Here is a 17,338-nt window from a genome sequence, read left to right on the forward strand (position 1 = left end):
GGTGTGAATGGTAGTAGAGGCCTATACTACCGGAAGCACATCACTCGCACTTGAATCAGGGAAAGTCATAAGGTTACCAAGAAACTAGTAATTGATTCTGTTTTATTCAAGTATGTCATTACCATTGTTTCGTTAATGACTACGAAGATGATCGTTATTCCGACCCTAGCGGTCATATCAAATTGAGTCCGACTACGATAAGTATGTTACATGGTTCAGAGAACCAAGTTCGATGTAGCATCTGACTTAAGCCAGAAGATTGAAGTGAAAGATGATCAAAGCGATCAATAGAAGTATCGTGCTCGTTGTTAAAGAAGTTAGTAGTTAAAAATGATACATGTTGAAATGTAATTGTATCACATTAGAACATAAAGGAAGTTATAGTCTGTTCTAGAATTTGACTCGACTCTAATAGACCTGAGTCTAAACATTGCATCACACGATGATATGTCATTAGAACATGACCCATCGGTCTGTTACAATAAATGAAGGAAAGTACTTATTCTAAGAAGAAGAAGGAGTCCTCAATAAATGAAGGTAAGTACTTATTCTAAGAAGAAGAAGGAGTCCTCAATAAATAAAGGAAAGTACTTATTCTAAGAAGAAGAAGGAGTCCTCCATAAATGAAGGAAAGTACTTATTCTAAGAAGAAGAATGAGTCCTCAATAAGGATTTATTTTGTAACTCGAAGGTTATGATTGAAAGTCCAACATAGTACGAAGAGCAGATGCAAGGTTGAGCATCGCCTACAGTCAAGAAGTCCAAGAGTTTGATACTCATTCAAAGAAATATATAGATTACGGTTATTACTTAGGATGGAAGATAACTTATGGAATCATTATACCAGACCTATTTCGTTGATGATTCCGGGACGTAATCATCCTAAGGGGGAGATAATTGTAACGCCCGTAGATCAGGGCTAGTCAATTTAGAGACGATAAGCGTCAAAAATGACTTTTTGATAGAAGATTATTTAGAATAATAATCTTAACTAATTTGTAGTAGTCGTGACAAGGATTTCGGATAAATAAAGAATGCCGAAATTCGAGTTATAACGAAGAAGTTATGACCTGTCGAAGTTTCACGACAGAACCGGCACGACGCTATAGGACGTAAAAAGTGAATTTACGATAGAGCAATTTTTAGCCTTAGTGATCTAAACGAAACTTGTAGAATACGTTAAACCGAGAGCGTGCATAAAAAGAACGTCCAAATCTGACTTCGTATGAGGAAGTTATGATTTTTCTAAAGTTTCAGCTTAGCAGTATGCAGCCCAAAGTTCGGATAAGAGATTGGGCGATTTTTAGCCGACACAACCTAAACGAGAATCGAAGATCTCGTCGATAGTAATTTAACAGTAAAAAGACAGACAAAAACGGATATCGGATGAAGAAGTTATGTATTTTTAACGGACATTTCTTATCCCGGCCTATTAAAAATATAGCTTTAAAAATAAAGTCAAAATTAGCCGACGGAGTCAAATTGATAGTTGTAGAGCATAGTCTCACCTACGCGTGGATATAAAGAACGTCAAAAACGGAGCTTGTATGGGAAAGTTACGAATTTTTGAAGTTTGATAAATAAGAGTACGCCCAGCGTACTCGTGTACGTGACCCGGAGTCCGTCACCTTCCCTACTTGTGACAACCGTCAAATTCTGGTCAAGTCAAAGTCAAATAAAGTCAACAAGTCAAACCGGTCAACTCAATTAACCCTTGTATATTAGGTTTTACGTTATATTAACTATTGTACAATTACCTATCTTAATGAAAAGTATCACTCATAGATTCTGTGTGTTCTGGAAATCTAAACCCTAATAAGGGTAAGTGATAAAACTACTAGATAAAACACCATCTCATACCCTTCGGGGGTGTATAACACTCTTAACGAAGCATAACGGGGCTTACGAACCTTGTATTACGAGGCAAAACACTCACAAAGGTCACAAATGAAATCTCTCCAAATCTCTCCCAAATCTCTATCAAAACCACTTTTAACTTTTCATAATCACTCGTGGCATTCCGACCCTTAACTTGGTCAAAAACCATTTTATACGGGAAGTTTAATTGAAAAACAGCTCTTTAGGGCTGAAGCCCTAATGGGACCGAAACCTCAAGGACTGAAGTCCCTCCCTCAAGGACCGAAGTCCCTCCCTCTAGGACCGAAGCCATCAGAACCGAAACAGCCCTGATGACCGAAGTCACCTTCGGTTCGGTCCACAACAGTTCGGTTCGGCTCCATGAAGTCTCGGTTCGGATCAAGCCACCTCGGACCGAACCACCTCCCGGTTCTCAGCACAAAAGACCAAACGTTCGGTCCTGATGTTGGATTTTCGCAGCTTTTACCCGGTTTTTGACCCCGATCGCGTTTTAAGCCCGTTTTTCATGATTTAAACGTGGGATTTTCACCCAAAATCATATTTTATTATTTTCAACCTTCTAGAATCATTATGGACCCATATCTTGGTGATTTCTAAGACAAAATCTTTACAATTGATTTAGACAAACTCCAAGTACAAAAAGGTTCCTAGACAATTGATTTAGACAAACTCCCATGAAGTTATGACACCTTCAGTTCACTATTCATGCTTTATGTCCCTATTCTCGTCAGCCTTGTCTACTCATTGTACCTTTATTCTTCCTCAACAAGTTTCATTAATCCCCACACACTCAAATATCCAACACTTCCTACATCCCCTAAGTCCTTTTTCACTTCCTCCTGAAGCTAACACACTTTCTCTCCCCTCCTCTCACCAAGAACTCGAAATCTCCAGGAACTTTTGAGCTCCTCATCCACTCTTGAATCGTCCAATCTTCAAGCATCTCCCCAGTGTTATTGACTTGGAAACTTCTTCTCTTCATAATCCATTCTAATAAATCAGTCAATGTGAGTTCATACCCTTACATTATCATGTTTTTATCCAGTTTTATGGGGGAGAATACAAGTTACAACACTAAAATACACATTAACTCAACCAACAGCTTTCAACAGAAAAGTTGAGTCTCATTCACGGACTGTTTTCAACATCTTAAACTTTTTATTTTCCAAAACTGTACAAGTTGCAAATAGTTCAGGTTCATACCTTTAAAATTACTACTTGCACATCTCCATACGATTTTTCTACAATTTATGGTGATTTTTACAAAACAGCCTATCATTTCAGAAACATTTCGGACCAGTCTGTGAATATGGACATTTTCACATAAGTTAGAGATTACTAAAAATCATAATAAAAATTATGAATAAGCTAGACACAATTTCTAAACTCTCAGAGTTTACGGATTCAGTTTTCGACTCCGTATGATTTTTCTGTGATTTCTCGAAAACACTGCAGAAAAGTTAAAAACTAGTTAAACAGTTTACAATATTAATAACACTTTGTAATATGTTGAGCAAAGTGTATAACAATAAATTTCTAAATGTAAATATTTTTCTTGTCAGTTTAACATCAATAACAGAATTTAGTCATCTATGATAAGGGTTTTCATTCACTTCAACCATGTACAGTAAACTATAATAGGTATAGTTTAGAGATTTTACAATACAAACATACTACATAAAGGGGATTCATTTCCACCTCAGAAAAGGTTTTTGATTCACACAAACACGTAAACTTGTTAACGTAAATTGTGAGACATTACTTCATTGTACTCTTAGAGTACGGGTTAAAATTCCTATAAGTTATAACCAGAGTCTCTTGTAGGGAGAGCGTGATAGTTGTGTATAGATATATATTGGGATTGACACCCCACACCTTGGTGTTAGCCACAGTGGGACCGGCAGGTCTACGAGTGACAAATGTCATAACATTCTAACGTCTAAAAAACGTTGTAACAGGTTCATCTATTCATAGTATGGTTATAGCGACTCACATAGGGAGTTAACAAAACTTAAAGTTTACGGGAAATTCTACTTGAAAAAGGGGTTTTATTTATTTAAAACTACAAACATCGTTACATGTACGAAACACATACATACATTTGGTCTTGGCATTTAAGACTACATAACATTTTATAAGGAAAATATTGGATTTTCTTGGGTATACATTACATTTTCAAACAAAGGATTTCGAACTCCACATCCAAAAAGCTTATGAACTCACCAACTTAATTGTTGACACTTTTTCAAAACTACTTGTATTCTCAAGAAATCAGTGAAACAGGTAACCAACAACGTTTGAGGATGGGACGCTAAGGCGTCAAACATTTCATTTTGTCATCATAATGTAATTGATTTTGAAACATGTAAACACATACTATGATGTAACTTTCTCAATTATATTTATGATGGTTGTTATTGCTTTGGTCACTATTATACTCGTTGGTATGATACTATACATGAAGTCCGCCACCCCCGGACGTTTCCGCCATCCTTGGTTTGGGGTGTGACAGATTGGTATCAGAGCATTGTTTATAGTGAACTAAGTATATCGAACCACATAAGATATACAACTATGAATGCATTGGGACTAAAAGTCTCTGATTAAACATTTTCAAACAACTATACTTTTAGAAATGAAATAGTTTCTTGATAAAAAGTATGAGTACATGCACGCATACTAGTATAGTGTCATGTCTAGGACAAAACAAAAGAAAAATGAGGAGTTGGACACTACGAGTAGGCCTTGGGGTATGTAATCAGACTTGGGATGAATATAACCTGATCAACTATATTTATCCGAGGTGTGACTAATGTATGTCGGGGAATGGTCGTAGTGAGCAACAAGCCTAAAAACTTCTCATATAAGAAAATCACTAAGAACCAAAACATTTAAAATATTATAGGAGTATTTTGTGGTACTATAACTTATTTGAAAACTAAAACGATCCTTACTAGTAGGTCTATAATCACTAAGTGGATACGCTAAGGTTATATATAAATTAGATGCCATAGACTTAGAATTTGTGATCATTGCTTTACTTCTTGTTCCTTGTTTGGTTGTGGTCTTAGAGTAGGATCGCTTATTCGAAGGTCTATCATATCTTTTGTTAAATATATAATTAGTATGCACTATGTCATTATAGAAGTAACTAATGAGGATCAAACACCTATAAGTAATTTTAGGAATATGTCTACTATATGCCTCTTACCCCTCCTATTCTCACATAGACTTCATGGCAGGGTTCCATTTACCAGGCGACCCCTACTTTCCCAACCAAGGAGATGGTGGATGGATAGGAGAAGAACCAGAAGAGGATCCCGAAGAGGTGTCCGAAGAGGAGCCTGAAGAAGATCCCAACGAAGAACCCAAAGAAAACGAAGATGAAGAACCCGAAGAGGGAGAATCCGAAGAGGACGAAGAAGAAGAAATCGAAATAATGATGGGTGAAGATGAAGAAGAGGAGTCGGAGGTGATCAACCCTCCATACATAGCCAGGGTTCCCGCAAACCGTTTTGGCTACAACGGGCCTTAGCCCCGTTGGGCAACAATGATCGAGGGTTGGAGTCGTCAGCAGCGACAGAGATCACCATTCGGAGACCAAAGAGGTTACTATGACCTCAGCCATGGAGGATTGGCTTACAGAGCCCTCCCAGTCATGACCTAGCAGATCACGAACATCGGAGATCAGAACAGGGAGACTGCGAATAGAGTTCGAGAGCTGCAGGCTGCTACAAAAGCTATCAACACACATACCCGAAACCTGGAAAGAGACTTCTTTCTCAGAGATCAACTCGTTGAGGACCTTATCGCTGCTCGGGCGGAGATAAGGGAGTATCCGTAAAGATACTCGTTCCTCGAAGAGAGAGTGGTTGCAGGCGAGCGTAAGTTGGCTGAACTACAGGGCGCATCGACTTCACCTCAAGCACCACAGGGGACGGCTTGTCGTGAGTAGAGTTCATACTACTTACAAGACCTTGTAGATTAGGTTTATGAGTATTCGTTGGTGCTACTCTTTTCTATGTGTAAGCTCAACCCTGCGATTTAGTGGTTACACTAGTCGAGGAACTTATGTGTTGTCAAAACTTTTTACATTGATGTGATGTAGACCTGCTTCAAGGTCAAATTTTCTCTAACAACTTTATGTACTAGAATCATATCAATGAAATGGGCATGCATATTATTTCATTGGGAGCACTATCACTATATACATAACAATGTTTGTCGTTACTAAGGGCTAACCTACAATTACTTAGTGTATACTATAAAGTTATATAAGGTTAAGAGTCTGTTGACTCAGAAATGGTGTGTCCGCCTTAGATCATGTTCCTTGTTTGGTTGTGGGCTTAGGGTAGACCCATTAGATTCGAAGGTCTGTTAAATCTTAATTTTATATAACTAAGTATACATCAGGGGGTGGTAGAGATGACCTAGTATGGATCAAGATACGAGATTCCGTTTGAAAACAATACTATTGAAAAATTCATAAGTTTATGTTATATTTAGACTTACGTTATGAATTATGGCAATTACCTTAAAATCGGGAATATAATACAAATAATTAAACATCCGATTTATTACTATCATCGAAGGCTTACCGTCTTTTCATCTTTGAAACTTATGGCAGAATTATGCCACCACGGAAAAATCCTCGGCCTTCTGTCAACGCACCACCACCTCAGCCGCCGCCTCCTCAGTACGATCCCGCAGCGATACGGGCGGAGATAGCTGCCGTCGTAGCAGCTGCTATAGCTCAGATGAACAACCAGATGCCTACTGAATCTGGAAGTGGTGTCATTACTCCCACCTCGGGGGGTGGCCAGGGACGTTCGAGAGAATGTTCCTACAAAGACTTTAACAATGGCAAACCCAAATCCTTCGATGGAAGCGAGGGTGTTATCACTTTAATGCAATGTTTTGAGAAGACAGAATCAGTCTTCGAAATTTGTGCTTGCCTTGGGTCAAATTTGCTGCTTGCACTTTCTCAGGCAGGGCCCTCACCTGGTGGAACGGTCATGTCAAGACATTGACACTCCCAGTTGCTAACTCCTTAAGCTGGGAAGACTTGAAGGCCATGATGTTAAAGGAATATTGCCCAAGAGGCGAAATGCAAAAACTGGAGCAGGAACTCTAGAACCTCAGGATGGTCGGCTCTGACCTCACAGCCTACACAGCCCGATTCAGTGATTTGGCACTACTGTGTTCCGGGATGGTCACCCTGGAAGAAAAGAAGGTGGAAAGATACGTCTGGGGACTGTCACCCTAGATTCAAGGGAACGTGGTCTCTGCAAGACTCTCTACTTTTGAAAGTGCCAAGGATCTGGCCCAAAGCCTTATCAACCATAGAATCAGCCAGAGCACGGTGGCAGTCACCCCTGAACAAGCTAGAAGGGGAAACAATAAAAGGAAGTTATGAAACAACAAGAAGACCCAACCAACCCAGGAGCCCGCCAGAAAGCAACAAATCTTGGCGGTTCGTGCCGCAACTACCCCTGCTGCTCCAGTGCCCTTGAGACAATATGCTGGAAACCTACCGAAGTGCAACAAGTGCAACTTTCACCATACCGGCGCTTTTCGGGAAATGCACTGCAACAACTGCAACAGGAAGGGGCATACAACTCGTTTCTGCAAGGCACCCGCGCAACCGATAATATAGGTCGCAAACATTGGAGTAGGCCGAGCCTGCTATGGCTGCGGTGAGACGGGGCACTTCAAAAGAGACTGCCCGAAAGCAAGAAATGCCAATGTTGGCGGTGTCATAAGGGTCTTAGCCATAGGACACAGAGAAGCAATGGATGACCCTACGGTGGTTAACGGTACGTTTCTCCTCAATAACTCTTATGCATGCATACTATTTGATAGTGGAGCGGAGAGGAGTTTTGTTAGCCACCAATTCAAACACTTGCTTAAACAAAATCCTCAATCACTAAAAGACAAATACACCATAGAAATGGCAAATGGGAAGATAGAAAACACTAACAACATATACACAGGGTGTACCCTCACTTTAGATGACCATTCATTCGAAATTGACCTCATGCCTATCTCAATAAAAAGCTTTGACATCATTGTTGGCATGGATTGGTTGAGTTCCAATCGTGCCGACACTCTGTGCTACGAAAGGGTCGTTCGTCTCAATCTGCCAAATGGCAACACTCTCATCATCTATGGCGACAAACCTAGTGCGAACCTACAAATCATCTCTTGCGTCAAAGCCCAAAAGTATCACCGCAAAGAATACCACGCCTTCTTAGCCCATGTTGTAGATATGAAACCAGAGGTGAAAGACATCAAACACATTCCGGAAGTCTGTAATTTCCCCGACGTATTTCCAGAAGACCTTCCTGGAGTGCCACCTGCACGACAAGTCGAATTCTGAATCGATCTAATCCCTGGTGCTACCCCCGTAGCCAAGGCACCATACCGCCTCGCATCAGCCGAAATGCAAGAGCTGTCCAGCCAACTGAATGAGCTGTTGAGCAAGGGATTCATCAGACCGAGCTTCTCGCCTTGGGGGGCACCGGTCCTATTCGTAAAGAAGAAGGATGGATCTTTTCGCATGTGCATCGACTACCGCAAACTAAACAAGCTCACCACCAAGAACCGATATCCCTTACCCCGAATCGACGACCTATTCGACCAACTCCAAGGGGAGATTTACTTCTCAAAGATTGATCTGAGGTCTGGTTACCATCAGCTGCGAGTCCATGAGGAAGATGTTCTGAAGACTGCATTCAGGACTCGCTACGGTCACTACGAGTTTGTAGTGATGCCTTTCGGGTTGACGAATGCACCCGCGGTGTTCATGGATCTAATGAACCAGGTGTGTCGACCTTACTTAGACAAGTTCGTGATCGTCTTCATAGACGACATACTAGTATACTCACGAAGCAAGGAGGAGCACAGTCAGCACCTACGATAGGTATTGGAGACCCTAAGGGCGGAAAAATTATATACGAAGTTCTCAAAGTGCGAATTTTGGATCCGAGAAGTAGGTTACCTTGGCCACGTGGTTATCAAGGAAGGGATACATGTAGATCCTTCCAAAATCAAGGCAATTGAGAGCTGATCAGCACCGAGGACGCCTACAGAAATCCGACAATTCTTAGGCCTCGCTGGCTACTACCGAAGATTCATACAAAACTTCTCTAAGATTGCTAAACTGCTTACCACTTTGACTCAAAAGAGTGTGGCGTTCAATTGGGGAGAGAAGCAAGAAACGGCGTTCCAAAAGCTGAAGCGAGCCCTGTGCAGTGCACCAATCTTATCTCTCCCAGAAGGAACCAAAGACTTCGTGGTTTATTGTGATGCTTCGAATCAAGGTCTCGGATGTGTACTCATGCAAAGAGGAAAAGTCATCACCTATGCTTCAAGACAACTTAAGACGCACGAAGTTAAATACAACACTCACGACCTCGAACTGGAAGCTGTAGTGTTTGCCTTAAAGATCTGGAGACACTACCTCTACGGCACTAAGTGCACGATCTTCACCGATCATAAGAGCCTTCAACACATCATCAACCAAAAAGAGATCAACATGAGACAGAGACGATGGGTAGAGCTACTAAATGATTATGAATGCGAAATTCGCTATCATCCGGGCAAAGCCAATGTAGTGGCAGATGCCTTAAGCAGAAAGGAATACTCGGGCCGCCGAGTAAAGTCATTAACGATAACAATTCATTCCCACTTGTCCACACAAATCAAAGAGGCCCAGCTTGAGGCTTTGAAACCAGAGAATGTGACAAGTGAGGCGCTAAGAGTACTGGATAAGAACCTAGAAGTCAAAGACGACGGAGCTCGTTATCTCATGAACCGAATTTAGACACCGAAGTTCGGTGGGTTCAGGGACGTCGCCATGAATGAAGCACACAAAACATGCTACTCCATTCACCCGGGTTCAGACAAGATGTACTTGGACCTGAAGAGACTCTACTGGTGGCCGAACATGAAGGCCGAAATTGCTACCTACGTGAGCAAGTGTCTGACTTGCGCCAAGGTCAAGGTAGAGTACCAAAAGCCTTCGGGTTTACTACAACAACCTGTGATACCCGAATGGAAGTGGGAGCAGATAACCATGGATTTCATAACCAAATTACCCAAGACAACTGGTGGTCTTGATACCATTTGGGTAATCATAGACAGATTGACCAAGTTTGCGCACTTCCTACCAATAAAAAGACCGACAAGATGGAAAAATTGATCAGGACGTACATAAAAGAGATTGTACGACTACACGGAGTGCCAGTATCCATTATCTCCGATAGAGATAGCAGATTCACTTCACGGTTCTGGCAGTCCTTACAGAAATCTCTAGGGACCAAGCTAGACATGAGTACGGCCTACCACCCACAAACCGACGGGCAGAGCGAACGAACTATTCAAGCCTTGGAAGATATGCTAAGAGCTTGTGTGATCGACTTCGGTAAAGCGTGGGATACCCACTTACCACTTATTGAGTTTTCATACAATAACAGCTACCACACTAGCATCAAGGTCGCTCCATTCGAAGCTCTCTATGGCCGCAAGTGCAGATCACCGCTGTGCTGGGCTGAAGTGGGTGATACACAGCTAGCAACGGGACAAGTCCCTAACATCACACTCACTGGCCCTGAAATCATAAGGGAGACAACTGAAAAGATAGTGCAGATTCGGGAAAGACTGAAAGCATCTCGAGATCGACAAAAGAGCTACGCTGATAAGCGACGCAAACCCTTGGAATTCTAGGTAGGTGATCGAGTCCGGTTAAAGGTCTCACCATGGAAAGGAATGATACGTTTTGGTAAACATGGGAAACTAAATCCAAGGTACATCGGACCATTCGAAATCCTTGCCAGGATCGGCCCAGTGGCATATAAGCTTCGACTGCCACAAGAACTTAATAGCGTACACCCGACCTTCCACGTATCGAACTTAAAGAAGTGTCTGTCGAACAAGACTCTTGTAATACCACTTGACGAAATCGAAATCAACAAGAGACTCCACTTCGTAGAAGAACCAGTTGAAATCATGGATTGAGAGATCAAGAGAATGAAACAAAGTCGCATCCCTATTGTGAAGGTTCGTTGGAACGCTAAACGAGGACCCGAATTCACCTGGGAACACGAGGATCAAATGAAACAAAAATACCCGCACCTTTTCCCCAACTCTTGAAGTCACAATCAAAACTCCAATTTAACGGGGGGATGATGTGACAACCGTCAAATTCCGGTCAAGTCAAAGTCAAATAAAGTCAACAAGTCAAACCGGTTAACTCAATTAACCCTTGTATATTAGGGTTTACGTTATATTAACTATTGTACAATTACCTATCTTAATGAAAAGTATCACTCATAGATTCTATGTGTTCTGGAAATATAAACCCTAATAACGGTAAGTGATGAAACCATGGTTGTCAAAATCGCGATCATGATCCTAGGATCGTACGATCCTACGATCCTAGGTATGAAAAACGATCTGGATCGTAAAAGGATCGTATTTGGGGTAGGATCGCAGGTAGGATCGTAAGATCGTAGGTAGGATCGTAGGATCGAGATCCGATCCGATCCTACCTTCCCTAGATTTTTTTTTTTTGCAAATGATTTTTTTTACCACTTTATGTCTTTTGCCCTTTACCAATTTACCATTTATCATTTTGTATTGTGGCTTATGACTAATATTTTGAAGTTTTTATAACTTTTGAACGAAAAATTGAATATTTGAAATATTTTTCATGATTAAAAATTATAAATTAAAATTATATTTTATTTTGTGGGATCTTAGGATCCCGAACCCGATCTTACGATCCCGATCTTGCAAACTCAAAAACGATCCTAGGTAGGATCCCGATCTTGACAACCTTGGATGAAACTACTAGATAAAACACCATCTCATACCCTTCGGGGGTGTATAACACTTTTAACGAAGCATAACGGGGCTTACGAACCTTGTATTACGAGGCAAAACACTCACAAAGGTCACAAATGAAATCTCTCCAAATCTCTCTCAAAGCCACTTTTAACTTTTCATAATCACTCGGGGCATTACAACCCTTAGCTTGGTCAAAAACCACTTTATACGGGAAGTTTAATTGAAAAACAGCTCTTTAGGGCCGAAGCCCTAATGGGACCGAAACCTCAAGGACCGAAGTCCCTCCCTCAAGGACCGAAGTCCCTCCCTCTAGGACCGAAGCCATCAGAACCGAAACAGCCCTGATGACCGAAGTCACATTCGGTTCGTTCCACAACAGTTCGGCTCGGCTCCATGAAGTCTCGGTCCGGATCAAGCCACCTCGGACCGAACCACCTCTCGGTTCTCAGCACATAAGACCGAACCTTCGGTCCTGGTGTTGGATTTACGCAGCTTTTACCCGGTTTTCGACCCCGATCGCGTTTTAAGCCCGTTTTTCATGATTTAAACGTGGGATTTTCACCCAAAATCATATTTTATTATTTTCAACCTTCTAGAATCATTATGGACCCATATCTTGGTGATTTCTAAGACAAAATCTTTACAATTTATTTAGACAAACTCCAAGTAAAAAAAGGTGTCTTTTGACTTTTCCCATGAAGTTATGACACCTTCAGTTCACTATTCATGCTTTATCTCCTTATTCACGTCAGCCTTGTCTACTCATTGTACCTTTATTCTTCCTCAACAAGTTTCATTAATCCCCACACACTCAAAGATCCAACACTTCCCACATCCCCTAAGTCCTTTTTCACTTCCTTCTGAAGCTAACACACTTTCTCTCCCCTCCTCTCACCAAGAACTCGAAATCTCCAGGAACTTTTGAGCTCCTCATCCACTCTTGAATCGTCCAATCTTCAAGCATCTCCCAAGTGTTCTTGACTTGATAACTTCTTCTCTTCATCATCCATCCTAAGAAATCATTCAAGGTGAGTTCATACCCCTACATTTTAATGTTTTTATCCAGTTTTATGGGGGAGAATACAAGTTACAACACTAAAATACACATTAACTCAACCAACAGCTTTCAACAGAAAAGTTGAGTCTCATTCACGGACTGTTTTCAACATCTTAAACTTTTTATTTTCCAAAACCGTACAAGTTTCAAATATTTTAGGTTCGTACCTTTAAAATGACTACTTGCACATCTCCATACGATGTTTCTACAATTTATGGTAATTTTTACAAAACAGCCTATCATTTCAGAAACATTTCGGACCAGTCTGTGAAAATGGACATTTTCACACAAGTTAGAGATTATTAAAAATCATAATAAAAATTATGAATAAACTAGACACAATTTCTAAACTTTCAGAGGTTATGGATTCAGTTTTCGACTCCGTATGATTTTTCTGTAATTTTTCGAAAGCAGTGCAGAAAAGTTAAAAACTAATTGAACAGTTTACAATATTAATAACACTTTGTAATATGTTGAGCAAAGTGTATAACAATAAATTTCTAAATGTAAATATTTTTCTTGTCAGTTTAACATCAATAACAGAATTTAGTCATCTATGATAAGGGTTTTCATTCACTTCAACCATGTACAGTAAACTATAATAGGTATAGTTTAGAGATTTTACAATACAAACATACTACATAAAGGGGATTCATTTCCACCTCAGAAAAGGTTTTACATTCACACAAACACGTAAACTTGTTAACGTAAATTGTGAGACATTACTTCATTGTACTCTTAGAGTACGGGTTAAAATTCCTGTAAGTTATAACCAGAGTCTCTTGTAGGGAGAGCGTGATAGTTGTGTATAGATCTATATTGGGATTGACACCCCATACCTTGCTGTTAGCCACAGTGTGACTGGCAGGTCTACGTGTGACAAATGTCATAACATTCTAACGTCTGAAAAACATTGTAACAGGTTCATCTATTCATAGTATGGTTATAGCGACTAACATAGGGAGTTAACAAAACTTAAAGTTTACGGGAAATTCTACTTGAAAAAGGGGTTTTATTTATTTAAAACTACAAACATCGTTACATGTACGAAACACATACATACATTTGGTCTTGGTATTTAAGACTACATAACATTTTATAAGGAAAATATTGGATTTTCTTGGGTATACATTACATTTTCAAACAAAGGTTTTCGAACTCCACATCCAAAAAGCTTATGAACTCACCAACTTAATTGTTGACACTTTTTCAAAACTACTTGTATTCTCAGGAAATCAGTAAAACAGGTAACCAACAGCTTTTGAGGATGGGACGCTAAGGCGTCAAACATTTCATTTTGTCATCATAATGTAATTGCTTTTGAAACATGTAAACACATACTATGATATAACTTTCTCAATTATATATATGATGGTTGTTATTGCTTTGGTCACTATTATACTCATTGTTATGATACTATACATTAAGTCCGCCACCCCCGGACGTTTCCGCCATCCTTGGTTTGGGGGTGTGACACTACTACTCTGCATGAGTGCCACGTATCATAGCCTTGATGCGTCCGATCTGATCTACTTAGTACGCCCAACGTACTTGTCGACGAAGCTATACGCCCAGCGTACGTTTTGAATTACGCCCAGCGTAAATCGGGGTTTCAACCCCTATGAATTGAACTCGAGGGCTGCCGAATTTGGTTGTCAGTTTTCACTTCTCTCTCCTTAAACTCTCTCCTATATTGCAAGAAATACCCCATATACCTAGTGTATCATTCTAGCACCCAAAGCAAGTCCCGACGCCCCGAAGATTCCGAGAAAAAGAGTTTTCGAGCCGAAACTCTGCCCGCGAGAAGCCCAATTTTTTAGAAAACATTCCGGTTTCAGCAAAGAATATTATTATAAAAGACGAAGTGATGTCCAATCGTCGTCTTATCAAGTGAGCGTGTAGTCTCTTTCATCTAACACATAGATATGAAATATTTTCTATAAAATACGTGCTATGTGTTTATATATTGTTTGTCTATTTGAGATGGGTGTTAAATGAATGTTTTATACATGTTTTACACCGTATATGTATTTTATATCTACGAATATGTTGGGTAAAACATGGGTATCTTAGCAGCTGCGCTTAAAGGATAAATATTGGTAGTTGCGCCACAGCATGTAGAAGTTTTTAAACCACGTTAAACTCTAAACATCTTAGCAGCTGCGCTTAAAGGATAGTATTGGCAGTTGCGCCTAAAAGAGAATGTCATAAACCTGGCAGTTGCGCCTAAATGATAATATTGGCAGTTGCGCCCAATAGATATCATTGGCAGCCGCGCCGTATGCAACAATGGAATTTGTGCCTATTCCTTAAAGTCGATCTTTAGGAATGAATGAATGAAGGATAGATGATTCTTAGGGTAAATCCTTAAGAAATAAAGGAAATAATGGGGAGGGGAATTTGATTGATTGATTGATGATTATAAATAATAATTATATTATTGTGGGTTGAAAACCCTATGTGCTCACCAGGCTCCCAAGCCTGACCCACTCAGTTTTCTTTGTATTACAGGTAGTTGCACAAGAGCATAATTGGATAATGGCGAGGGATTTTGGATTATAGGCCAATAGTTGTAAATATCTGTTGTAAGGCTTATAATTTGTTGTTTATGCTTTTGGTCTGTATCGGAACATGACATCCTAAAGTTTTTATATAATGAAATACATTTCTTCATAAATGTTTTTTTATTTTGGGAACAAATTCCGCAACTCTTTTAATCAAAGGATTACTCTGATTTGATTTTAAAAGCATAAATTAAATCGGTTTTTTCTGGCCGTGAAATTTGGGGATGTCATAGATCATTCTTCTAAGGGGGAGAATAGGAGAATGGGTGGAGATGTTGAGGGGGAGCATCATAATGATAATAATGTCGAGAGGGAGCATATTGATACAAATATGTCTAATGTGAATCAAAATGAAATTTTTCATGATTCAACTGATATTATTTCTATTGCAGGTTCAGAAAATGATGACATGTACGAAGATGCACCATTGAATTTTGATCCAGCATATCCACCACAGGAAAAATGGACAAGAAATCATCCAAAAGAACAAGTCATTGGAAATCCACAAGATGGAGTATTGACAAGAGCTCAAATTCGTGGAAAGAATGAGGTACTTAATGCTCATCAAGAGTTTTGCATGTTTAATGTTTTTATTTCGAAAATAGAGCCAAAGACAGTTAAGGTTGCTATGGAACACTCAGATTGGGTTGTTGCTATGCAATCTGAACTTGCTGGATTCGAAAGAAACAAATTTTGGAGATTTATTCCTAAACCTGTAGATGTTTCGATTGTTGGTTTAAAATGGATTTCAAAAATAAAACTGACAAAGATGGCAATATTGTTAGAAATAAAGCTAGGCTTGTAGTTAAAGGTTATTCCCAACTAGAAGGTATCGATTACGAAGAAACCTTTGCCCTTGTCGCAAGACTCGAGGCTGTTCGAATATTTTTAGCCTATGCAGCTCACAAGGATTTTGATGTATACCAAATGGATGTCAAATGTGCTTTTCTTAACGGTGAACTTGAAGAAACAGTTTACGTTGAACAACCTCCAGGTTTTGTAAATGAAGCATTTCCTGATCTTGTTTATATATTAGATAAAGCTGTTTATGGGTTAAAACAAGCACCATGAGCCTGGTATGCAACTCTTACCACTTTATTAAAACAATCGAAATTTAAACAAGGATCAGTTGACCCCACGTTATTTTGAAAGAAAGTTAGGAATCATCTAATGCTTGTTCAAATTTATTTCGATGATATTATTTTTGGCTCTACTAACCCTGCTTTGTCTAGTGAATTTGAAAATTTGATGAAAAGTCAGTTTGAGATTAGTATGATGGGAAAAATTAACAATTTTTTGGGGTTAAATATTCGTCAAAGCAGAGAAGGTATTTTCATCAATCAAGAAAAATATACCAAGAATTTGCTTGAAAAGTTTGGGTTGACGAATAGCACAAAGCTAAGAGTGCCAATGGCAGTTGGAACAAGGCTAACACCTTCGTTAGATAAACTTGTTGTTGATCTTACTTTATACAGGAGCATGATAGGTCCGTTGCTTTATCTCACTGCAAGTCGACCTGATATCATGTTTTCTGTTTGTAATTGTGCAAGGTATCAAGCAAATCCCATAGAACCTCAGTTAATTGTTGTGAAAAATATTTTTCGATATCTCAAAGGAACAATTTCGTTAGGATTGTGGTATTCTTCGAAATCAGGCTTTTTCATTCAAGCATTCTCAGATGTAGATCTGGTTGGTTGTATTCTTGATCGAAAAAGTACAAGTGGCGGATGTCAATTATTAGATGGGAAGCTTGTAAGTTGGCAATTGAAAAAGAAAATATGTGTTGCAATTTCAACTGCTGAAGCTGAGTATGTTGCAGCTGCTGCTCGCACTTCTCAAATCATATGGATCCAAAGTCAATTGTGTGATTATGCAATCAACATGAAAAAGATTTCATTGTATTGTGATTCACAAAGTGCTATACTCATTTGTCATAATCTAGTACAACATTCGAAAACAAAAAACATCGCACTTCGTTATCATTTCATTA

This window comes from Lactuca virosa, chromosome 3, assembly GCF_052849685.1.
Source record: "Lactuca virosa cultivar CGN04683 chromosome 3, Lactuca_virosa_CGN04683_v6, whole genome shotgun sequence".
NCBI lineage: Eukaryota > Viridiplantae > Streptophyta > Magnoliopsida > Asterales > Asteraceae > Lactuca > Lactuca virosa.